Source organism: Empidonax traillii, unplaced genomic scaffold (assembly GCF_003031625.1).
Source record: "Empidonax traillii isolate 1590-97213 ecotype Southwest subspecies unplaced genomic scaffold, ASM303162v1 scaffold697:size334835, whole genome shotgun sequence".
NCBI lineage: Eukaryota > Metazoa > Chordata > Aves > Passeriformes > Tyrannidae > Empidonax > Empidonax traillii.
The window spans coordinates 153,555-178,232 of NW_020955890.1; the positions used below are offsets into that span (position 1 = coordinate 153,555).

Below are 24,678 nucleotides of genomic sequence, written 5' to 3' on the forward strand. Positions count from 1 at the left end.
TGTGTCAGGGCAGGCTCAGGGTGGATCTCAGCAAAAGGTTCTTCCCCCAGAGGGTGGTTGGCACTGAACAGGCTCCCCAGGGCAGTGGGCACAGCCCCAAGGCTGCCAGAGCTGCAGGAGGCTTTGGCTGATCCTCTGGGGCACAGGGGGTGACTCTTGGGGCTGGGCCTGTGCAGGGCCAGGGGTTGGGCTGGATGATCCTCGTGGGTCCCTCCCAACTCAGCTATTCTGGGCTTGTGTGATAAGGGAAGACAGAGGTGCCAGTTCCTGGTATTTGGGAATGCTCTGAGCTCACAGCAGTGCCGGGCAGTGCCTGCCTGGGACAGGGCAGGGGGCACACCTGGCACACCTGGGCAGGATGCTCTGGCCAGGGAGACCATCCCCAAACCCATCCTGTACTGGGGGCCAGCCACTTTGAGCAAAGCTTGCCCTTGAAGGAAGGGATTTCCCAGGAGGAATCAGCTCCATGAAGTGCAGTTCCCCAGGGTGCTGCAGGATCGGGCTCTGTGCTCATGAACCCCCCGGGGCCACTGAGGAAGCCCCAGAGTGGCTGCAAACAGCCAGCTGAGGGCTGATGGATTCCCACAGCCTCCCACCGAGGCTGCCCACAATCCATCAATTACCTATCTGCTTAGTCCTTTTCTCCAGCCTTTTACAATCTAAATAGCACATTTTATAGTCGCTGCTAAGTGATGTGATCAACATCAATTACCTACTAAAAGAGAATCAAGTCTTGATTTAAAATTAAGTGCTGCATTTTTCCATGTTCTTTATATGTAGCCAACAGAATAATTGCAGCGACATAAAAACTAATTACACAACTCCACAATTAGGCCTCCCTCCTAGTGCTGTGATTGTCTTTAAGTACATTGATGAAAAATTACTCCCAGCCCTAAATTACTCTCTCACACCCATCTTCTCCAATACCTTTGAAAAAAACCCTCCACCCCATCCGATCAAAAAGAACTTCAGATACACAAGATAACACATGCAGAGAGTGTTTTCTCATCTCCTGGCTGTGAGAGCAGTTTCAGATGCAGGATTAGGCTGGGATTGCCTGGGGATGCAGCACTGCTGCTCTGTGGATGGACTGAGCATCTCAACAGGGCTTCCCAAACCGCCTGGGCCTGCCACAGCCAGGGAGAAAATCCTCCTCCCTGTGTTCCAGCTGCCATTTGACTCCTGGGCTGAAAGCAGGGGCCGGTTCTGCCCAGCTGCCAGCCTGGGGCTTGCTGTGGGGAGGGGTTTTATTGCTGTGCCTGAAAGAGGGGAACACCCAGCTTCAGAGAGAAGGGGGTTATCCCATCAGTGCTGTTCCAGCTGGCAGGAATGAGGGGCAGAGCTGGAGCCAGCTCACCTGCCCCACTGCAGGGATGACAGAGGGGTTGGGCAGAGATGGAGCCACGTCCTGGGCTGTGGCCGTGCTGCCCTGGGAGCACAGAGGGCCTGGAGCCCAAGGCAAGGAGAAGGAAGCGCCTGGAACAGGGCAAGGCAAAGCCCAGGAGTTCCATGGAGCCAGCAAGCCCTGCTGGCTGAGAAACCCCCAACAAAAATCATAAACCTCAATAAAGCTCCTGATGGGCTTTGTGGGATTCGATTCCAGATTAGGTTTTTGAGGTGTTTACAACCAACCTGGAAAGACTGAAAACATTCAGTTACTGGAAATGAAAGCTGAGATTTGCTCACAGTCAATCTCCTGCCTCCAGGATCTCTGGGGGTGCCAGCAGCAAAGCACAGCACACAGCTGAGCAGAGCCATGGGGGCACCAGCCCAGGGGGCTGTGCCACCCCTTCAGTGGTCACCTGCTGTCCCTGAGTGTCCTCAGCTGGATAATGACGCACTGCAGCTTTAATTTTGGGGTTGGCAGGGTGGGTTTGGCTGCCGTGTGGTGGATCCCATGGGCTGCTCCTCAGCCACAGCCCAGCTCTTGCCAGGGAGGGCTGCACAGCTCCTGGCTGTGGATTTTCTATCATTTCTGCAATGCCATCACTCAGTCACCGTCGGGAGAGGGGCAGGAAGTGCTTTGGCATCTGGTTTTAATCAGCACAGTGCTGGGAGTGAACACGGCCCAGGGGGCCATGGGATCACGCCTGCAGCAGCCCAGCATTCCCTGTGCCTTCCCTGACTTTCTCACTTCATCCTCAGCACGGGCCAGGGGTGCCAAGCCTGTGAATTGACACCCTTGTATCTACCTGAAACCTCACAACCTCCCTTAAAATATGTGAAAAATAAAGGTGCTGAAGCAGCCTGTGGCAGGGATGTGATGTGTGATGTGTGAGGCCAACAGTATCTCCTGATCCTTGTGAGTATCTCCTCCTGTCCCTCCCTATTCCCCCAGCACCCATCCCAAATTCTCCCTCCTTTTTGCCCAGCACCCACCCTGAATATCCTGTCCTTGTTCCCCAGCACCCAGCACCCCTCCTGCCTCCAGCATCCATCCCAAATATCCCCCCCTTCTCTCCCAGCACTGGTGCCAGGGCACCTGAGGACACCCCAGCCTGGGCAGTTGAACCCCCTGGCCCAGCCCCCTTCCCTGGCTGCTCTCCCACTGCCCCCTGATCCTGGCAGCCCATCAACCCCCAGACATCACACACGAGTGAGGGCCCCAGAGGAACCCGAACGGCAGCAGGGGATGTTCAGCAAAGCCGCTTATTCCACACAATTTCCATGGAATCACAGAGCTTGGATAAGCTCTCCCAGCCCATGGATCCTCCCTGTGCCCCATCCCCACCCTGTGCCCAGCCCAGAGCACTGAGTGCCACGGCCAGGCCTGCCTTAGACACCTCCAGGGCTGGGCACTCCAACCCTCCCTGGGCAGCCCCTGCCAGGGCCTGACCACCCTTTCCAGGCAGAAATTCCTCCTGATGTCCCACCTGCCCCTCCCCTGGCGCGGGGGGCGGGGCCAAAGGGAGGGGGCGGGGCCCAGCTCGGTGCTGATTGGGCGGGGCGCGGTGAGGGGGCGGGGCCGGGCGGAGCGTGCGCAGTGCGGAGCGGTGAGTGGGGGGGTCGTGGCGGGCGGGCCCGTCGGGCTCTGAGGGGCCGGGGCCGTGTCCCTGTCTCTGTCCTGTGTCCCTGTCCGTGTCCCGGGGCTGTCCCGTGTTTGTGTCTCTGTCCCGGGGCAGCAGCGCGGCCCCTCTGGGCACGGGCCACCGCCTCCCCCGCGCTGCCGCTGCCCTCGTTCGAGCGGAGCCGGCGGTGAGGCCTTGGCGGGGCCGGGGCTGCCCCGCTCCGCCCCCGAGCGGCCGTGCCCGGGCCGTGAGGGACGGCGAGTGCTCGGCCCCGGGCAGGGCAGGCCGGCAGGGCTGCAGGGGGGGCCCTGTGGTGGCACTTACCCACGCTCTGGGGCAGGACAGGGATCCCTTACACTGAGGCGCTTGAAACATAAATATCTAAACATAAGTTCCCCCAGACAGGCGCAGTTTGGGTCCTGCCTGGAGCACACACTGACCTCCCAGGCAGCTGTGGAATAGAAACGTGCCGGTACCGCTGGAGCAGCTCCAGAACATTAAAATGGATTTTTCTTCAGGGCCTGAATTTTAAAACTGTTTAATTATTTTGGTACAAGGCTGCATATGGCTCTCTGGCTGAAGAACTCGCAAAATTACGTTGCACAAGGCCGGGGAGCGAATGCTGAGCAAATGGGATTTTGTGTATAAACACTGCTTGGAATGTTGCCTGAAAATGTTTAACTTCAGTGGTTGACTAACACTTGCGCGAGGAGTGATCTTTGACAAAGCAACGGCGCTGCCGCCTCTCAGCACGGCTGGGTTTACACTGACAAGTTTTCTGGATACAGTTTCTGAGGGGCAGGTTATTTCATCCGCGGTGTTTGGCTGCTAGAGCTGAGCCAGTCCGAGTGCGGGGCGGAGGCAGAGCCGCCTGCCCCGGCACTGCTGGGTCATGTGCAGAGGCATTGCCGTGCTGGAGTGTCTGTGCCAGAGCCTGCTCCGAGCACAGCCCTGGCAGGAGCCTTTTAAGTACAGATAAGTCTGTGGAGGACGTTAGAAGACGATGACACACCCTGTCATTTACCGAACGTGCTGCCGCAGTGTTCCTGCTCCGTGTGAGTCTTCGAATTCATTTGTGCTCTGGGAGCAGCATTTTTAAGGGATGGACTTGTATTTTTCTTTCTTTCCCCCACCCCTGCCTTAAAATGACCAGCCTGGGCCACGTTGTTTTTCAGCAGGCTCCAGGGCATTAATAGAAACGGTGGAAGTATACAAAATATTATCCCAGAAACTTTAGTGTAGGAGTGCAGCTAATGCAGGTGAGAGTAGTGCTGGACACTCCTGGCTGTGTGACCATGTATTTACTAATTTTGAAGAGATACGAATATGATCCTTTTAAGGAAATCAGCTGGAAATAATTCCTCAGGAGTTGTCAGAACAGCCCTTGAACCTGCAGTGCTGTCCCCGTGCCCCAAAGCAGCACGAGAGCAGTTCTGGTGCTACCGCCACCACCTCTGTTCTTACAGTTAAGGATTTCTTTAGCCTGAGCAATAAAACACCTGGAAAACTTTCCAGCACCCCCAGAGCTCTCTCTGTGTGCTCCTGCTTGGGCTGGGTAGGTGAAAGCACATCAGCCATACCTTGAGAATTTGCAAGGCAGTGAATTATTGGGATAAATTTAGGGATAACAGTCAGCCTTTCTCTGTGCTAATCCTCTCTGCTCCTGGCTCCCTCCATGGCTTTTATAACCCCCCTCAGCTCTCCCCACTCTGAGAGAGAACATTTAACTCGCACTCTAATTAGGATTTGTTCAGTGCTTTGTTGATAAGTTCTCTGTAAAGCAAGTTGCTATTTTTTTATTAACACGCAGATATTCTTAGCACCTGAAGTGAGAGATGACACAACACTGGGGATCTCTGGGAAGCAGCTCTGCGAAGGGAGACAGTGCCTGCTAACCAGAGCTTTGTCAAATCCATTCTGGCTGTGGTTTACAAGGCAGCTCAGAAAAACCCCAAATCCCCTCGAGTCACTGGGAAATCTTAAATGTTCCTGGAAGTTAAGCCCTGCTTTTGCATGGGATTTGTAGCTCTTACCCCCTTGCTGGATTTCTCCTAAGCTGTCAGTGTGCTGATGGCATCAGCTGCTCTTACCTCCTTTGGAACACCTTGTTGCAATTGCTTCAGTTGCTTTCAGCAGTGAGCCCCTCAAATTATCCTGTCTGGGGTAGGGGTGATGATCCTTACAGGCTCCAGCCGGGCACAGAGGTTGGTGGGGCTGTGTGGGGTGAGAGGGGAGGAGGGGAGCTGGGAAACCCTTCCCCAGGGCTGCATCCCATCCCCGTTCATGGGAAATGAAGCTGAAGAGCTTCCTTTGTGAAAGAGAACGAGGGTGTGAATGGAAATGGTGAGGGTGGTGCTCATTGCCTGCCGTGTGTGGGTGCCCCTGCAGTGGGATGAGGAGCTCTGCTGTATTCTGGGGAAGAAGAGGCTGTTCATTTGGCTCTGTCACCGCTGTAGGAGTGGCCAGATGGAGGATGCTAAAATGAAACTCAGGGCTGGAGCAGCCTCCTTGTCCCTGTTACCTGAGCCAGGTGAGATCCTTGGCTCCAGCCTGAGCAGTGATGGATGGTAGTGCAGATCTGGGCCTTGATGGAATCCCAGTCTCAGAGAGCCTGATTGCTTGTCTAAGTCTCCCCTGCAGCAAACTGAGCAGGCAGTTCAGCTCTTGCTGTCACAGAATGGGGAACCCAAGGGATGGTTTCCTTCTTGTAAACCCTGTTAAGGTCTGAGAGCTGGTACCAGCCCTGGAGGGAGTGAGATGGAGAAACCCCTGTGCAGGTGGTGTGGGGTGATGTGGTTTGCACTGCTGAGTGCTCCACTGGTTGCCCAGATTCTCTGTTCTATCAGTGACTTAGAGGTGATACCCAGCATGGAGCCCAGAACTGGGAATTTTATGTTCCCAGACTACAGAGATGTTTAGTTCCTCACAGCTGGGGCTGTGGAGTCACAGCATTGGCAAATTCAGGCCTGTCCCAGGTTTTCTTCAGCATTCCCCCCATCTCGAGAGCTTTCCCCTGGCCTCTGTTTGTGCTCCATCTCTGTTTGTGCTGTTTCCAAGTGCAGTTCTTGCTTTTCTTTCTATTGATTTGTGGGTGTTTTGGGAACTTTCCTTCCGTTTATCAGTTCGGATCATGACCTCCGGAGTGCTTCCAGCTCTTAACTGCTGGGCATCCTTTCAGCTTTTGGAAAAGTGCTTTCTCTGTTGTTCAGGCATTAATGAAAAGGATGAAGAGAAGCAGACCTGGGCTGAGCTCTGAGAGCCCAGACACAAGGATTTCTCCTGTGGTGACATGGAATTGCTGGTAGCTACCCCTAAAGTGTGTGGAGTTGAGTTGCTTTGTTGGTCTCTTTTTTCTTGGTTAGTAATGAGCGATGGGCTTCATTAAGGTGAGCTCATCTGCTCTTAGTCCCAGCTCCTCTGCTTTTTGAAAGCATTGGATGGATAGAGTGACAAGCCTGCTTTGTGCTGGTCAGAGGTGTGAGGGGCAGGTCTCTGTACAGGGGGATTTGTGCTCTGTTTCTGAAAGCTCAGGTGGTTTTCAAGAGCTTTCAAGAACTTCATTTACCTGCGGCTTCTCGCTGGTGCTCACTAGGACTGGGATGGCTCTGAGGCAATCCCAGAACTCCCTGAGCAGCAGGATATGTGTGGGAAGAATTTGTGTCCAGCATGTGCTGCTCCCCTTTGTCTCTCCTCAGTGAGAGCTGAGCTTGCCTATGTGTGACTAAGGCAGTAAAAATACATTTTTCTCCTCAAGCAATTCCAAGTTCCTTGTGTGGTTGCTCTGCTCTGGAAGAATTAAAAATTACTTGCTCTGGAGAAATTAATGACACTCGTTTTTATCCTTGGCTAGTGTCACCGTGGGAGAGGTTGCAGGATAACTCACTCCACGAGGGCTCTGCCTCAGTGCCAGTTTTGCTTAAGGAGGAGGAGCTACTTGAGCTGCAGCAGATTTGACTGGTGAAAACGCCACTGCCCAGACAGGACCAGCTCTACCCACCCTGAGTTCTGTAAGTACTGAGCTGCTGGGTTCAGCTCTCGGAATTTTAAGAGGTTGGTCCTTTTTTGAAGTACTCTTCCACCCTCTGTTCCATCTTTCTTTGCACACTGGTGTCACTGTGGGGTGAAATTTGGGCCCCACTGAATTGAAGGACAGTGTTCCTCTGTGGGGTTTGTCTCTCCCTCCTCTCCTCGCTGATAACTTGAGGTACCTGTCCACAGTGTTCCTTCCAGCTGTGCTTCAGGGACATCATCAGCAGGGTGGAGATGCTGTGCCCTGTTTGTTCTCCTGTATGGTCCATGGCTGATGGTTGAGTCATAGAATCATGGAATATCCTGAGTTGGAAGGGACCTGCAAGCATCACTGAGTCCACCTCGGTGGGTGCTCTGACCAATTTTCAGTTCCAGGGGAGAAAGTTCCGGCCTCCCTAAAGCATTCCTGTGGTTTTTGTGGAATTCTTCCTTACTTCTCTCTGGGGGGCTGTGTGCTGTAGTTAAATATGGGTAGAAAGGTTGTGTTCCACTCTGGATTACAGCAGAATCTCAGTGATGGATAAATTGCATCCCAAGCCCAGTTTGGAAAGCCCTTTGGGCTTTGTGGGCTGCAAGAAGCTGTATTTTATTCTAGATGTGTGCTTGCTGATAATTCTATAGGATTTGCAGTCAGCAGGTTGTAAGAGCCCTGATTATACCAGTTCCCTGTGCAGTTAGACTCTGCCCAAATAATTCAAGTGCCTGCTGCAGAGAGACAAAAAGGAAGATGGAAGGATGATTTAGAAACCTTTGGATCACTGGAGCAGGTGGGAGGAAGATGCATATGTTGATCTGAAGAAAATACCAAGCCAGGTATATGCCTTTAAGCATCTGAAGAAAACTCAGGATTTTCTTAATGGCTGCCTACTTTAAACGCAAATAATTCCTTTAATGAAGGGGTTTAAGGGTTTAACTTAATTTTAGAATTTTTATTTCAGGCGTACGTCCATAAAATTAACTTCTTTATCACAGAATGCTGTAATGTCTTCCATGTTGCTGCTCATTTACAAGAAATCTCTGCACAGTTATTTCTTATGTACCAGCTAAATCTATCAGCCAACAGATGTCAAGTGTAGCAAAATGCTATAATAGTATTATGGTCTAATAATAGTTATAATGATTCTAATTACCTGGTGCAGCTTCTGAGAGAGGCAGTTTCAGAAGTCAGTGCAAAGGAGGTGTTTAACCTTGAACTGCAGGAGCAGGGCACTTCAGAGGTGCCTGGGCTGTACCCCTGTCTCCATATCGGACATCCCATTCCCTTTATTTCCTCTGACAAACTGGGATTGGTAGTCTGGTGTGCTTCAGGTGTTCAGCCTTCATTTTGGCTGTGTTCAGAGGAGGAGAGGAGTGTCTTGGAATACTGGGATGTGAACCTGCTCATTGTCACCCTCTGGTGCTCCCACTGCCTGAACATGGTGGCACCCCTGGATTGCTCCCACCTCAGGAAGGCTGTGGAGCCTCAGCAACCTCCATCCTTTATGCCAGCTGGTTGTGTTGCTTTGAAGTGTCAGGGGAGGCTTTGCCACAGCCTGGAAAGCACAAAGCCAGCCTGAATCTGCCTGATAGGAGAGCATTTAGGGGTGTCCAGGTGAGTGGCCTTGACCTGTTGATCCCAATGGAGCCTTTGGTGTGGGAGGAGAGGAGGGCACTGGGCTGTGCTGGCTCTGCCTTCCACTGTCTGGCCCCCACAGCCTCATCAGAACCTCTTTCCCCACATGCTCCCTGTGCCATCTCTGTTGTGTCACTCCCAGTGCCCCTCTACCACCATATTGTTCCTTTAGAAAGGATCCTGGGCTGTATTTTTTATATTCTGGTGGTTGTTCCCAACACTTCTGTGCTGTTAGTGCCGTGGGGTCCCAGAGCTCGTTACTGGTGTAGGACAGATAAGGCAATGCGTAAGGGATCACCGAATTCTGTGACATGAAGTTGCTGAGGAGTCCCTGGTTCCCAGAGCAGAATCATTTCCACAGAGGAAGCCCTGCATGGGCTGGAATTTGACAGCTTTCAATGATTATGTGCCAGGCTGAACGTTTTTCCTCTAAATTATAGATTCACGTGCTGATGAGAACTCAGCAGGACCTACGGGAACGTGTCTCTTGCTTGCTGATCCCTGGTATGGGCAGCAGCTGGGAATCTTCTGTTTTCCTGTAAAATGGATCCAGGGGTGCCCTTGGAAGGTTTTCTTCTTTATTTCCAACCTGCTTGTAGGCTGGCATGCTCTGCTTCTGGGGAAGGCCAGCACATCGGGCCAGGGCTTGTGCTGATGAGAGCTCGGCCACCTTCAGGCTGTCCTTGGGGGCAGGTTCAGCCTGTCCTTGGGGGCAGGTTCAGCCTGTCCTTGGGGGCAGGTTCAGCCTGTCCTTGGGGGCAGGTTCAGCCTGTCCTTGGGGGCAGTTTGCCTTCTTGCTGGAGTCAGTGCCTGTGCTGTGCATCACCATGGAGATGAGGCCCGAGGAGCTGCAGGGCACAGCCTTTCCCAGGCTCATGGGAAGGAGGATATGGTAACGGGCTGTCCTTGTTTAGGAGAAAATGATTTCTCAGAGTAAATAAATTGTCAAAGAACACTTGGCATCACCCCAGGTGCTATTAAGGAAAAGATCTCTTCAAGCCAGAGCTGTAAGGCTCATGCAATATTCACTCGCTTTTCAGACGCTGCTTTGCGTTGTTCCACACCCGGCGATGCTGCCGTGCCCAGTGCTGACTCACTAACCCACTTGTGCTTCTCCTTACCCTGAGATGCCAAACCTCCTGCTGCTTTTCTTCTCCCTGTATATATATTCCTTGTGGATGCACCTTCCTTGTGGATGACAAGTTGACCATGAGCTGGCAGTGTGCTCTTGTGGCTGGGAGGGCCAGTGGGATCCTGGGTTTCATCAGGAGAGCATTGGAGCAGGGCAGGGAGGGGATCATCTGAAGTGCTGGGCCCAGCTCTGGCTCCTCAGCACAAGGAAGACAAGGAGCTATGGGAGAGGGCGATGAGGGGTCTGGAGCATCTCTCTTGTGAGGAGAGACTGTGGGAGCTGGGCCTGATTATTCTAGAGAAGACTGAGGGGATCTCCTCCATGCATATAAATATCTCAAAGGTGGGTGTCAAGAGGATGGTGCCAGACTCTTCAGTGGTGCCCAGTGACAGGGCAAGGAGTAATGGCATAAATTAAAACACAAGAAGTTTCACCTCAACAAGAACTTTCCGTGGAGAGCAGCAGAGCCCTGGAACAGGTGCTCAGGGAGGGCCTGGGGTCTCCCTCTCTGGAGACATTCCAAACCCACCTGGACATGTTCCAGGTGACCCTGCCTTGGCAGGAGGGTTGGACTCGATGATGAGGCCCCTTCCAACCCAGGCTCTCCTGTGATTCCTGCATCCCTTTTCTCATCCCACTGAGTGTCCAGGTTTTCACTGCTCCGAGTTGGTTGCAGGGCTTCACTTTCCCATGACTAGTTGGGTTTCCAAAGGATGTGAAGGGTGTGTGGATGCACTGAGCTCTCCTGCATGCAGAAACACCTCCCTGGGTTAGCAGGCTGTGCCAACACACCCCAACCCCTGTCTGCCCATGCTGACATCCCTGGGGGCTTGGGGACACTGCCCTTTCCTCTTGCCCACCCTGGTGCACTCTTTCCTTGTCTAGTTTCTGGGACACAGAGAACTGTCCTAACAAGGTCTGGAAGAGCCCTCTGGCCCCTCTCTGCCTCACTGCCTCCACGTCTCATTACAGATTTCATTTGTAAACATTTCTTTGCCCTTGCTAAACACTGTGTCTCTTAATTTCTCTCTGCAAGAGTATTATTTAATTTGTAACTGTTTTAGGATGTTATTTGAAAAATCCGATATGAAGCTGTATTTCATTTACTGTAATGATCCCCTAATGCGGGCATATTTCAAAGGCAGGCCGTGCAGTACTGTGGGCTTTAATTAAATTTTGTTTTTCAAGTAAGCATCAATAGACAGACAATAACAAATAGTGGACAATATGCATGCAGAACAAAGTCACTCCATTTTCTTTTCCAAGACCGTGGAAGTGAAAATGCATAGCCCTTAAAATGGACTTGGCCTGCTTACAATTGCTGCTTCAGTGCAGTTAACTCACTTTAAGAGGAGTTTTTTCTTCTAACTTTGACTTAATTAATTTTCTTGCTCTCTTCCTGCCCACAGAATAAACTGTTACACTGTGGAAAATTTCCAGAAGGAGCCGTGGGTGCTCAAAGTGCTGCTGCAAGCTCTGGACTCAGTTTTGAATATCGTGTTGTTGAGTAGTGTGTGATGGCTTGTCCAGAAAGGCCCTCATCAGGGTGACAGAGTGGAAGGGCTAGGTGTGAGGTCCTTGTTCTGTCTCTGGTGACTGGACAGGGAGGGTACTGGGAAGGAAACGTGATGTTGCTGCATCCAGCATTGCTCTACCCAGACCAGGAATCACCAAATGGCTCTTGAGTGCATTTCATCCCTTTCCTTCCAGCGAGTGTGGGGTAATGAAGTACACCATGGATGTGGAGGAGCTTGGGAAGCCTGTTCCAGGTCAGCAGGAGACTGCTGGGAATCATCGTGGCACTGACAGCTGGCACCTGTACATGTGCTCTAGGGGTAAAGGAATTCATGGGGGACACTGTCAATGGGCTCCTTTGTTCAGGCTTGAGGAGGGGTTGAAAGACCCCCGAGATCATCCAGTCCAACCCTTGCTCCAACCCCGCCGTGGTTCCCAACCCATGGCACTGATGCCACATCCAGCCTGTCCTCAAACACCTCCAGGGATGGGACTCTACTCCCTCCCTGGGCAGCCCATTCCTATGGCTGAGCACTCTGAAAAAAATTCCTTCCCAATATCCAACCCAAACCTCCCCTGGCACAGCTGAACACCGAGCCCTCTTGTCCTACTGCTGGTTCCTGGGAGAAGAGACCAACCCCCACCTGGCTCCCCCCTCCTGTCAGGGAGTTGCAGACAGTGCTGAGTCTCCCCTGAGCCTCCTCTTCTCCAGGCTCAACAACCCCAGCTCCCTCAGCCTCTCCTCACAGCACCTGTGCTTGAGATGGCTCAGCTCTGCCTGGCTCTGGTGGCCAAGGTTGACTGGGATCTTTCCAAGTGTCTGGAGAATTTGCCACTTGCTGAGGGAGTTGGTGTGGGTGCCCTGGACTCCCACAGCACTACAACCCTTTGATTCTCTCTGAAATATCTCTGAGTCAGAGAGCTGAAAAAAGCATAAACTTTTTACAGGAAGAGCCTCCATTCAGAGATGTGAGTTCAAGCAGTGGCCTGGGTTGGTGCCTAAAGCTTTGCCTGCTTAACCTGCCTGCAGAGGGATCCTGGGCTGGGAGTGAGGGCTGGGCCACTGTCCACAGGGCTCCAGAGTAGAAATGGAGCATGGAAACTTGGGAATCTGTGGGACCCTGGCTCCTGACATCTGCGCAGCTCTAAGTGCATGAAAAGTATCGCTGTAAATGACAGACTCCTGTCCACTCACCCCCTCCTCAGCATCTCGGTGTAACACTTCCCATGCCCCAGGAACAGCCTGTGTTGTGCTCCTTGCTGGAAGCAGCCCTGTCAGTCCTTCCCAGCTCTCCCAGTGCCTGGCAGAGGGGGTGTGCTGTGCCGGTGGGAGGGTCCTCGGGAGCAAGAATCCTGCCCAAGGAAGGCTGGCACGATGGGGTCTTGTGCTCACTGCCAGTCCCTGTGGCTGGACAGGAGTCCTGGTACAGATAAAAGGGTCTCTAAATATAACTTGTCATCCGATGCTCTTTAATTAAACTGGATAAACCCCCACACAGCTGAGGTTTGTGCTGGTACTGCTTGTGCCAAGGGGAATGCCCTGAGCCTGATTTTTTTCTTCCCTTGTTCCTTGCTTTAGGCTGCCAGATTTCCCATTTCCTCACTTCTTTTTGTTGATGTGTAGTGTCAGTCAAGGCTCTGGTGCTGAGTTTTGGGACAGACAGTTGCTTTTTGGTGACTTAAAGCAATGTCTCCTGTTTCTGCTGTCCCTTTTTTGGATCTCCTGCCTTTTTCCCAGCCACTCTTGCTTTGCCGTAAGCAAAAGCATCCCGGAACCTCGGGCTTCTTGCAGACTCATTTTCATATGGCCATTACTCATCTTCTGTGAAAAGAGCAGTTTTTCTGGCTGTGGCAGGGCTCAGGTGGCTGCTCCCAGATGGAACACACTGGAACATCTGGAGCCAGTGGCTGAGCCATGGGCTGAGAGATGTGCCCTCAGTGCAGCCCAGTGAGTGCTTGAGCCTGGTCTTTGCAGGGCAGGTGAGTGGTTTGTGTTCCCCAAAGTACCGCTGGCATGATTAACTCTTGCAGATGTGCCCAGAGCAGTTTTAGGGGCTTGTTCTCCTGCCCAGCAGGATCCCAGAGAGAAGGGCATTCCAGGCTCTGTGGTTTAATGGTTCTTGCAGGACTGTGCAGTGAGGAGGGTAACCATGAGGGACCTCGACAAAGGTCTGGAATGGCACAAGTCCAGGACATGGGAAACTGCAGCAGTGCTCAGGAATGAATGTCTCTAGGCCTATTTAAAAGAAAAAATTAGTAATCCGTAAATCAAATTCGAGGAAATTCACTTGTGAGGGAGCACATGCTGGCTGGGAGGGGAGGACCACTTACTTAGATGGGTGACAATCCATCACAGTGTACTCCCGCCCTGAGGCTCTTAGACAGACTGTACCTTCCTGGGGCCTCCCCAGGATGAGTGAGGAGCTGTGCCACTGGACGAGGAGTTTCTGGGCTGTGTGGGGCTTCAGCCCAGGGTGATAATTCAAACCCCAAGCTGTTGTTAGTAACGGATGGTGCTGGTGCTGCCCCACGCGGGAGCGCTGCGTGGGACGGTGGCTGCCGTGTTTCACAGCGAGGAGTGTGCTGGGCTCCGAGAGCACTTGGGTCTGACACCGGCCGGCTCAGTTTCTTGGATTTCTCCTTTGGAGTTTGGCAGCCATCTGCTTCAGGGAGTACAGTGGCCTCATAAGAGTTTATTTGATCTGACACATGACAAATTGTTTCTGCTGGCGGCTACTGGAGGCACAGTGTGTTCGCTGGCAGCCGCAGCTCTGCGGGCACCAGGAAGTTGAGGAAGGCAGGCCTGCCCTCCTCCTCCCTTAGGAGACAGCAGGGAGGGAGCGTGTCTTTCACCCCCCTCCCATTGCAGCCTCCCTTTTGCTGTTGTTAAACTGTGCTGTTTGCATGGGTTATGAATGTTTGTGTGCTGGGTGTTCCTGCAGGTGGTGGCCGTGGCTCCCTCTGTGCGTTGCAGTGTGGGGCAGAGGAAGCCTGTGTTCTGGAACAGGACCCAGGTGCCGTTAAAGACGCTTTGTTAAGTTGCTTTTTTGGGGGCACCCTTTTAACTCTGCAATGAGGAGTGGAATATTACATTTCTCAGCAGAATAAAAAGTACACATTCCCTGTGAGATACTGTAAATACATTTAATCTGTTCTATTACCTGCAGTTTCAAGAATATGTCCCCTAAGCATTTTAATCTTGTTCTCCAGAGTTGGCTCAGGGTGAGGAATCACTCCTATTTGCAACTTTGGGAATGATTACCTGTTCATTAATTTCTTCTCTTTTCTGCTGTCCATCTGTTATTGCTTCCAAGAGAAAGAAGCTCTCTGTAAATCTCCCCTGGAACAGGGCTGGGAGCTTGATTAGACGCAGAGCTGTGTGTGCTGGGGATGTGTTTGTGAGGGAGGATCCCGTGGCCGTGCTGGTGGACAGCCCTAGGCGTGCCCTGGCTGCTCTGGCACTGTCCCCATGCCCTTGGCCACGTGGAGCCCGGACTGGCTCAGGGCTCCTCGTCCCGAGAGGAGGCGAGCATGGCAGGAGCACATGGCAGGGCACACCTGGAGCACTGTGCTGAGGCAGAGGCTGAGGGTCAGGGCAGCTCAAGCACCCGAGCAGTGCTTTGCCTCCTGACTGCTTTGCCTGCAGTGCCAGGCTGCTGTTATGAAACAGGAACGGGACGGGACAATGTGGAGCAGTTCCCGCTGCCCTGCTTTTGTTCAGCAGCTAAAAGCCGGTTCAGAGGTTTTTGTGGAAGTGCTGTTTGCTTTGGTCTTTTTTTGCTCGCTCTTTAAGTACAGCCTTGAAAGAGCTGGAGACTGCAGGCCACTGTAATTATTATTTCTTCCTGAATAGCAGAATAAATGTGCCATTTATTGCATAAATGACAGGGTCCTTGCCTTGGAAAACATATGCAGCCTGTTCCCACTGCTGCCAGCCCTTCAACATGTGAGTAACTGCCCCTGCCCAGTTCTGGGTGCAGGGAGATTTCTCATTCCCTGGTTGGGGTCGGTGCCAAAACTTGTCTTTATGTGTGATGTGTGTGGTCACTGGAAGTCACTGTGGAGGCTGTCATTGAAACAGCCTGGATTCACAGGGCAGCTTCATTGGGATGGCAGCTGATGGAGAAGCTGTTTGGGATAGTTTGGGATAAAATCTGCATGCAGGAGTGGACAGCTGAAGTCTGTGGTTGTTGTGGGAGAAGCCCCCTCTGAACAGATGTGGCCTGGCAGTCCTGGTGTGGATGTGCCATGTCCCCACCTGCTGTGGCACCACTGGGATGCAGAAGCAGCTGCTCAGGGTGCTCTGCTGTCTCATGGCAGAGGAAGGTGCTGCAGGTGCGTCTTTGATCAGAGCTCAGAGAGTGGTGGCTGCCAGCTCTGCCAGCAGGCAGGGAGCATTCGTGTTCTTGGCTTTGCCAGTAGCCTCACAGCAAAGGCCAAGAAATGCAGAGTGAAGATCCCTGTGTCCTTTGGCTGCTGCTTTGGGTGTTACAGTGTCTGCAGGGACAGCAGATGCAGCGACAGACAGGACCGCCAAAGGAAGGGCCCTGGTGCTACTCAGCTATTGACATGTCAGTCCATGAAATGGCTCTTTGTAGGCTTTTCTCACAGAAAGGATGTTCCTTTGAGTGTCTGGATCTCCTGCTGTTTGTCTGAGCTCCAGATGAGAAACAGTGCACTGTCTGGAAGGTGCAGAGGTTGCAAACACATTCATTGTCCCTTGGAAATGAAAATTGTGGAGGAAACCCACTCAGGTCTGGTCCTGTCTCTGTTCTCCTCCTTCCCCAGTGCAGGTTTTGGGCTGCTGTGCTGAGGGGCAATGGGATGGAGCCATGGTAGTGCTACTGATGAACCCCATGGCTCTGGGGAGCAGGGAGCATGGTCCTGGGGCTCAGGAGGGACCTGTGGCCTGGGACCTTTTACTATAACTACTTTACTACTGCTTTAGTTCTCTCCCCATGACCCTTCACTGTGCACACCTGCATGGCCCAGCCTTGCAGTTCAGATATCTGTACCTGAGCAGTTGCTGTAGCCTCCCCTGTTCAGAGGGGCTGTGCAGACCCTGCAGCCCTCGAGTGTGGGGCTGGTGTGACTCTGGCACATGCAGGGTCTTGTGGTGGCAAAGGCATTCACAGAAACATCGTCTCATAACCCTGCTGGGATCCAGGGGACGTTCAGAGGCAGGTTTTTCACTTTGCCACCGTGTTATAGTGATTTAAGGCTGAGGAGCTCTTTGAAGCACCAATGCAGCTTGTTCTGCCGTGACAAGGTGGAGATGAAGGCCGGTGTGACTTCCATTCCCCAAGGAAAATGCCCTTTTGCACGGATCACAAGCTGTGGCTGTGCTGCTGTGTGAAGAGACCAGAGGAATCTCAGAGAAGGGCACTTTGTGCCACATCAAAGCCTTGCTGCCTGAAGCTGTGGTGCTGAGGAGCTCCAGCTCTGCCTCCTTCATGTCTGGGCAGCGAAAGGAAAGAAGGTCCCTGAACTGGGAGTCCCTTGGGGGATCAAAGCTCAGCTTAGCAGAGGCTGACAAGGCAAAAAGCAGGATGGCAACAGGAAGAGCACAAATCTTGTGGGTGATCTGGGCCATCTGATAGCAGCAGTCAGAGGGACCTGTGAGGCCTCCTCTGCTGGCACCTACCCCCAAGGAGGCAGATGTGCAGTGTCCTACACTTGACTGGAGCAATTCTTTGGTGCCCGAGGGATTGGTTAATAAGGAGGGTGCACAGTAACATTTCAAACTGTTTTTTCCATGCATTGCTGCAAGTAACATATAAATAGCTCTAAAAGGCAACAAATCATCCCCCAAAGTAGGGGTGGCAGATGATGAACAATAGGAGAGGGAAGGAAATGTGTTCACTTTCAGCTTTCTGTGTCTGGGCATTTACTTCTGCATTTGCAGCCCTTGGAGCTCTTTTTATTTTAAATTTGCTTAGGAAAATCCTTGCTGAAGGAATGCTGCCTGCTGTGACTGGCTGTTCTGCTTTGGCTTCAGCCTGGGGAGGCTCTGATAACTGGGGAACAGGACTTGCTTTTCAGTCTTGGGGGGAAATGCCTGTGTAGGGGAATGGAAACCACCATGTGTGTCAGTTCTGGATGATGGCAGTGGCAGTCTCTCAGCTCTCCCTTCGTGCTCATTCCTGTCCCAGGGCTCATTTAATTGCTTAAGAAAGGCGTCCTCTGGGACCACTGTGAAAGCACTAATGCAGTGAAAAAAATAAGCAAACTTGGATTAAACCTTTCATCCAAGCACAGAAAGACAGTGATGGAGACCTCAGTGGAAGGAGCCCCACAATTCCCTGGGTTATAACCATGGTGTCCATGTCATGGAGCAACTGAGCTCCACCGTGGGGGTTGACTTGTCTGGATTGATGCAGGGATCTGGGACAAAGCCAGGAGGGAACCTGCTTAGTCATGTTCATCCCCAGGGAGCTCCTTATTCCCCTTAAGGGGAGCATTTGAGTTTGGCTTCTTGGGGCTTTATTTGGAGTTTTGGGGCCAGTCTGGCAGGTCCTGGGTTGGTTTGGCCCACGAGGTGGTTCCCGGTGGTCTCCACCTTTTCAAGTGGGACCTTGACACAAAACTGGAAGCACTGGGCAGCCCAGCTCACTGGCAAGGGAGGTGCTGAGCTGGGCATCCCGCCAGGCATCCCATGGAATGAATCCTGCATGTTGAATGCATGCCCTGTTAATCCTGGCCACACAGCCAGGCCATGCAGCAGGCAAGCTGCCCACATGCCATGTGCTGCCTGCTGTCCCTCCTCTCCCTGTCCCCTAGGTTGTCACGGGCAGCAGGAGCTGTCCCCACACCTGGTGCACTGCACACAGGTGAGAAATGCATTTTTCATAAACTTCACAGCTTGCTGTCCCCGGTGGATCAATGGGGCGGCTGGAGAAGTCCTTCACTTGTTCGCTGGTGGGACACCCTGTGTGTCTGTGGCACTGCCTGGCCTTGGCCAGCCCCAGGGGAACCTGCAGGCCCTCCCAGAGCTGCCAGGGAGGGTCCTGGGGGATGCACAGCTGTGGGGGATGGATGGTTGTCCTTGGGCTGCAGGGCGGTGCTGGTGCTGCTGTGGAGTTGTGTGCCTGATCCATCACCATGGGATTTCTGTAACACTGAGCCGGAATTTTACGTGGCTTTTTTACCTCTTATTTGAGTCCCTTTATTGGGAAGGTGGCATCTGACAGGAGAAGGAGGTTTTTATTTCGTGTGAGAGCCATAAGTGAACAGCAGGAACTTGGGAAATACAAAACCTGTTTCCAGAGAGGTTGGGAATATGCCAGCTCTTTGTGTGCCCAGCTAGAGCGGGACATCAGGGTGCCCAGGGGCCTGGCTGGTGCAGTGTGTGCTTTCTTTCCTCTTAGATTTCCGAGCTCAGGAAAGCAGAGGGGTGAAAACCCACGCTGAACGCTGGCAGACTTCTGGGTTAGTGTGAGCCAAGGTGTCACCTTGCAAATAGGGGCTGATTGAAGTGATAGATCTGAGCAGGGAGGGGGGGGAAAATATCACTCAATTTTATGTGCTGTGCATGGGAAATTGCAGCAAGGAGCGGGAGAAGGGAATGAGTACGGGCAGGAGGAGAGGTGTTTCCAGCTGGGGTTTGGGGAGGTGAGGAGGAAGGAGAAAGCTTTTTCACGTGGTTGAGGTTAGGCAGTGTGGCAGCTTTACCAAAGATGTCTGTCCTGCAGGTCCCTGCACACCTCTTGTCTCCAGGCAAATCCTAAATTGGTGCAAATCAGCCGCTGTGCTTGGGTGTGGGTTTGACCGTGCTCGCTGGCCCCAGGGCTCTGCGGAGCGAGGGTGCCGTGTGGGAGCACAGGCAATGGCAGAGCCCTGCCAGAGCAGCTGCCAGGAATTCAGAGATGCCTTTCTTATAAATAATAAATGATAAATTCAGTGCTCTGATCTCGCAGACACGCTCTGCTTTTGCACACTCCGTGCTGGACTCAGCGGTCGCTGTCTGGCGTGGAGGGTCTGAGGGCTGCTGGTGGCACACCCGCTGCAGCCCCTGGAATTTTGGGATCGTGCTGAGCCAGGACGGAGTGTGGCCCCTTCTGCCAGCGCCGCTGAGGAGCGGCTGGGGAGGGTGAGGGCAGCCTTGCTCAGGCTTTAAACCCCGCAGTGTAGAGCTGTGCTCCTGCCCTCTGGAGAGCAGCGTTTTGTGTGAATGCTGCTTCCTGAGTGAATTCATTAAGTCAGTTTAACAGAGTAAATGATGTTTAGTGTTAAACTGCGCAGGGTTGGATAAACACCAGGGGCGGAGTTGTGGCCCAGTGGAAGGGGAAATTCCAGCTTTATCCACAAGTGACCCACAGCAACCCCCTGCTCTGCCCCTGTGTGAATGTGCCGGTGCCGAGAGCTGCCCTCACTGTGCCCGGGCACTGCCCTAGATGTATCCATGTCCTGCTCCCGCTTTCATCGGCACCTGGCAGCGCTGTAGGAAGAGTAGCTGAGCTACTGCTGGAGGGGCTGATGCGAGCTGATGGCTGTTAGGGAGCCTGGAGGGGTTATTAATATTTATTGTTATTATTTGCTGGTGGCGGTTATAAAGGTTGCACGACTGCACGGGGTGTGCCAAGATCTGTAAACACGTGTTTGTGCCGTGGTTATCCTGCTCCTCCCGCCCCGCTGCCCATGTCACAATTCCTCCCCTTGGAATTCCACCGCAGTTCCAAGTGGTGCTTCTGCCACAGGACCTGCTGCTGGGCCCAGGCTGCAGAGCTGGGGCCATGATTTATTCCTGTAAAGCTGAAAGCGTGGCCTCCATGCTGTGTGGGTTCTCCGTAGGCAGCCAAATATGAGAAGGTGTTCCCGCAACTTTTCCCTTGTGTAGGAGTGTTTTTAACACGCCAGAGCAGAGTCCCAGTAGGAGTAAATGATGAGGAGCAAGCAAGAAGAATAAATGGGCTTTTTTAAGGTGTTTCATAAGCGGCATCAATGGGATGGTCTGTATGGCAGCTGCGCCCTCCCTGCTGAAATCAGAGAGGTGTGAGGGTGTTTGCAGACCACCTGTCCTGCCTTTCACCCAGGGGCTTCGTGCCCTAGTGGGACCCTCCAGCAGGAGTGGGGGGCTCAGTGCAGTGGGCTCCTGTGCAGATTAGTGTATCTGTTGATCTGTCCTGGGGATACTCACTGGAGGCAGGAGCGAGCTTTCCCAGTGGCAGGATGCCTGGAGGAACAGAGCTGCTGAGAGCACCCTGGGCATCACAGCTCGGGTGAAGCTGTGGAGTCTGTGCCCGCCCAGTGAGGGGGCTCTCAGTTCTCCCTGGAGCCTTCTCTTCTCTGGATGAACCCCACCCTGCTCTCCCAGCCTGGCTCCAGAGCAGGGGGGCTCCAGCCCTTGGAACATCTCTCTGGACTTGCTCCAGCAGCTCCATGTTCTCATGTTGAGAGCCCCAGAGCTGGAGGCAGCACTGCAGGTGGGGTCCCACCAGAGTGAAGCGGAGGGGAAGGACTCTGTTCCTGCCTGGTTTGTCCTGGGAGGATGGAGGACAAATGAACTGGGGCTCAGTCTGGAGCATCACATGGGTCCCTGAAGGAAGTTCCTGATCCTGTTTGGGTTTGCTATTCAGGGTTCTTCTCCTGCTTTGGAGTGATAGATTCATAATTATGATTTTATTCTGTTTTTATTATTAATAATTTTTATTCAGATCCAGTTCTTTGATCAGTCAAGTGTATTCAGGTCTCTTCAAGGATCTTTGTAGTTTTAATACTGGCTTTAATGAAGGAGAAAATTCACTCCTGCCTCCTTTGGGAAATGTTGCAGAGCAGGACCTGTGCATGCCTGGAGGGAAGTCTGATAGGTGCCCAGAGTAGGGGGTCCCTGGAGCCCCCCAGGTGCCTGTCAGTCAGCCAGCACAAAACCTGGGGCAGATGCAGGCAGTTACTAGGCCTCATCTTAGGGAAGAAGAAGCAGGAAAAGAGGATGAAGATGGGTTTTAAGAGGGGGAAAAGTGGTGTCAAAGACTGTCTCCAAACACACTTACAGTGTGTTTGGAGACAGTCTTTGACACCACTTTTCCACTGTAAGTGTGATTGGAAGGACAGGGCCTGTGCTCTCTCTTAGGAGATCAGTTGCCTCTGAAAGCAGAGGGTTGTGCAGAGCCAACTAATGGCAGGGGGAAGGGGCAGAGTGTCCCACGGCCTCCCAGTAATCCTCTGTTTGCCCACCAGCTCTTTTCTCTCTTCTGCACAGGCTGAATTTCAGCTTCAACCCTCCTCTTTCTCCTGCCGGTGTAGCTGTGCAGTCACTGAGCAGGAGGGACTACCGGCCACAGGATGGCCCCAGGGCATCTGACTGATCCTGCTTTGCAGCACCTCAGCAAAAACAGCTGCTCATCACAGAACTGGGGACCCTCTTGCTCAGGGGAATCAAATTTCAGGTCAGGTCAGCTGAATTTCCTTCTCTGTCTCCATGGCATCTCACATCCCTTAGCCTGTCTCATACTGGATGCCAGTCATTGCAATGGCACTGTGTGTGAAGGGGATCTCAGCTCTCATCTGCTGTGTCCTCAGCACCCCTCTCCCATCACACAGCCGCTCACAGGGCTGGCTGTAGAACATTCCCTGGGCTGCTGTTGCCCAGCACAGTTTGCCTTCACCCGAAGAGGCTGTGGGTGCCGGGAGTCTTTGTGTTCCTGTTCGGCTGAAGGGTAACTTGAGCTGTGTTCCTTGAGACCTTCCAGCACTGAAAAGGTCTCCAGTGCTGCCCTCACTCAGTCAGGGAGCTGTCAATTATTTCTGCTTGTAAACACACAATGTGCTGTTGGTACTTCTGTTAGCACTGGCCACCTCCGTGGAGGGTGCCTGGATTAGATACCTTCCCTGATCCAGGAAATTTGCAGGCAATTTTGCAAGACACAGGGAGGGGCTGGAGCGTGTGCAGGGAAGGGAACGGAGCTGGGAAGGGGCTGGAGCAGCAGGAGGGGCTGAGGGAGCTGGGGGGGCTCAGCCTGGAGAAAAGGAGGCTCAGGGGGGACCTTCTGGCTCTGCAATCCCTGCCAGGAGGGGGGAGCCGGGGGGGGTCGGGCTCTGCTCCCAGGGAACAGGGACAGGAGGAGAGGGAACGGCCTCCAGCTGTGCCAGGGCAGGGGCAGGTGGGACATCAGGAGGAATTTCTGCCTGGAAAGGGTGGTCAGGCCCTGGCAGGGGCTGCCCAGGGAGGTTTGGAGTGCCCAGCCCTGCAGGTGTCTAAGGCAGGCCTGGCCGTGGCACTCAGTGCTCTGGGCTGGGGGACAAGGGGGGCATTGGGCACAGGGGGATCCATGGGCTGGAAGGGCTTTTCCAAGCTCAGCAATTCTGGGATTCTGCTTCCAGTTGTCTGTAAAGCTCTGGGATGTCTGTGTGCTCTCCTGGAACGGGAGATCAGCATTCAGCCAAGGCTTCAGATGGATAGACTGGAGTGGCACAGGACAGGCACTGTGGGCTGAGCTGGGGTGTGAAGGAGCGCTGCAGTCCCAGCAGCAGAAGCATTAATGGAATACACTCCTCACACTGATGTGCCTTGAGCTGTCACCTGTGACTGTGGGAGCTGCAGTGCTGGAGCTGTGCAGGCTCCGCTCGTGGGATCGGTGGGAATGTCCCTGCCAGTGGGAACAGAGTGCTGTGCTGTTCTTTCTGTGGCTGCTGGTGCAGAACCTCCCAGCTCTGACAGGAGGAACCCTGCCAGGAACAGAGGCTGCTTGGAGTCTCACCCTTTGCTCTCTCCCTAAAACATGATCTTCTTTGACAAGATCCGAGGGAATGGCCTGGAGTTGTACCAGGGGAGGTTTAAGTTGGATCTTGGAAACAGGTTCTTCCCCCAGAGGCTGGTTGGCACTGAACAGGCTCCCCAGGGCAGTGGGCACAGCCCCAAGGCTGCCAGAGCTGCAGGAGGGTTTGGCTGATCCTCTGGGGCACAGGGGGTGACTCTTGGGGATGGACCTGTACAGGGCCAGGGGTTGGACTGTGGATGATTCTTGTGGGTCCCTTCCAGCTCAGCATGCTCTGGGATTCTGTGAAAAGATGATTATTAGGAAAAAATCCCACTCTGGACAAGGGGAATCTGTGGCCTTCCTGTTGTAGTTCTGGTGCTGCCCAGTTGCACCTGGAGGTGGGTACAGCTGGATCCCCATGTGATGTCCTTAAATCAGAGCAGATGCTCCCTGGGCAGGTGGGGTCACCGTGACCACCCTTTCTTCTTTGCAAGCTCCAGGGGTTGTTCCCAAAAATGCATTGTATCCACAGAACATTCCGTGTGGGAATCCTCCCATGCCTCCTGTGTGCATCTGTCTTGTAACGAGATGTCAGCCTGCCCAGGCTTCTCTCCAGGAGCTTCGGAGCCCCGTGTTGCACATGTTGGCTCCTCCTGTGTACCTGGGACCGAAGCAAAGTGCTAATTGTTGTGCAGATGTCATCTGCCAGGCAGGCGGGAGGCTGGAGGCTTGGAAGAGGCTGTGCTGTCATTTGCCACCAGCCTCCTCGGTACACGTGAGCTCTATTTTTATGGGAGTGTGCGTTTGCTTTCAGCCAATGCTTTGTTGGATTCCTTTTTCTTTTTTCTCTTTATTTCCACGCTTGCAGGTAAAGTTTGAGGCATACATCTATTTTTCATTATCCCACTTTTGCTGCTTGTTTTGTAACTAAAATAAAACCCACCCCAAAACCTGTTTCCTGTGCAAAAAGCAGCAGTTTGTTCTGACATGAGGAGAAACTGGATGTTGTGGTCACCCTGAGACTGAGGTGATGACTGTGGCAGTAGCCAAAAGAGCATGAAGATCTTCTGGGAGCAGGTGGAGTTTGAAGCCATGAATCCTGCTCTGGGTGTTCCAGCTCGGGCGCCTGGGTGTTGGTTATGGCCTGATCGTGCTTGGCAGCATCCAGGAGAGGCTCTGGCCACAGGTTGTCTCTGCCTGTCTTCTGAAAATGGAGAGCTTTTCTTCTACTCTAGTTGTAGGTTAAGAAGGGCTTGTGGGTTCCTGAGGTGGTTCTTTGACCCTTTAGAAAAGAGGAGACACTGAAGGAGGAAATGCAAAGTGATGCTTTCCTGCAGGGTGTCAGTTAGCAGGGGAACTCATTGCTCAGGGATGCTGTGCATGTCAGAAGTCCAGCTCTGCTCCAGAAACAATTAATGGGAAAAATCTAGTTGATGTGGATTTGAGCTCAGAGATAGAGGCTGCTGTTCAGGAAGACCCTGGGTCAGGAGTTTTTGGAATATGCAGAAGTACGTCAGATGTATGATCTGCGCTCCCTGCTCTGTCTCTCATGTCCACCATTGACCACTGTAATGGGGTGGTTTGCCTTTTCTTCTCTTTTTTTGGCAAAAACCAGTTAGAAAGAGAAGAAATAACATAATGGAGTGGGGAGACGAGAGCAGTGAAGGGGTCGAAGGAGAGGAGCTT

At 53.0% G+C, this 24,678-nt stretch overlaps 1 protein-coding gene across 3 annotated transcripts in view; it reads left to right on the forward strand.

The window, feature by feature from the left end:
* Positions 1-2,939: 2,939 nt before the first annotated feature.
* The window catches only part of SIL1 (SIL1 nucleotide exchange factor), a 96,284-nt gene continuing 74,545 nt past the window's right edge, over positions 2,940-24,678 (forward strand). Inside the window, exon 1 of one of the 3 annotated variants that reach the window (XM_027899975.1) lies at positions 2,940-2,993. The gene's annotated coding sequence lies outside the window, so the exon portion shown is untranslated. Of the gene's footprint in view, positions 2,994-3,335; positions 3,396-6,935; positions 7,059-24,678 lie in introns of those variants that run through there. The other 2 variants (XM_027899977.1, XM_027899976.1) reach the window with 2 other exon arrangements.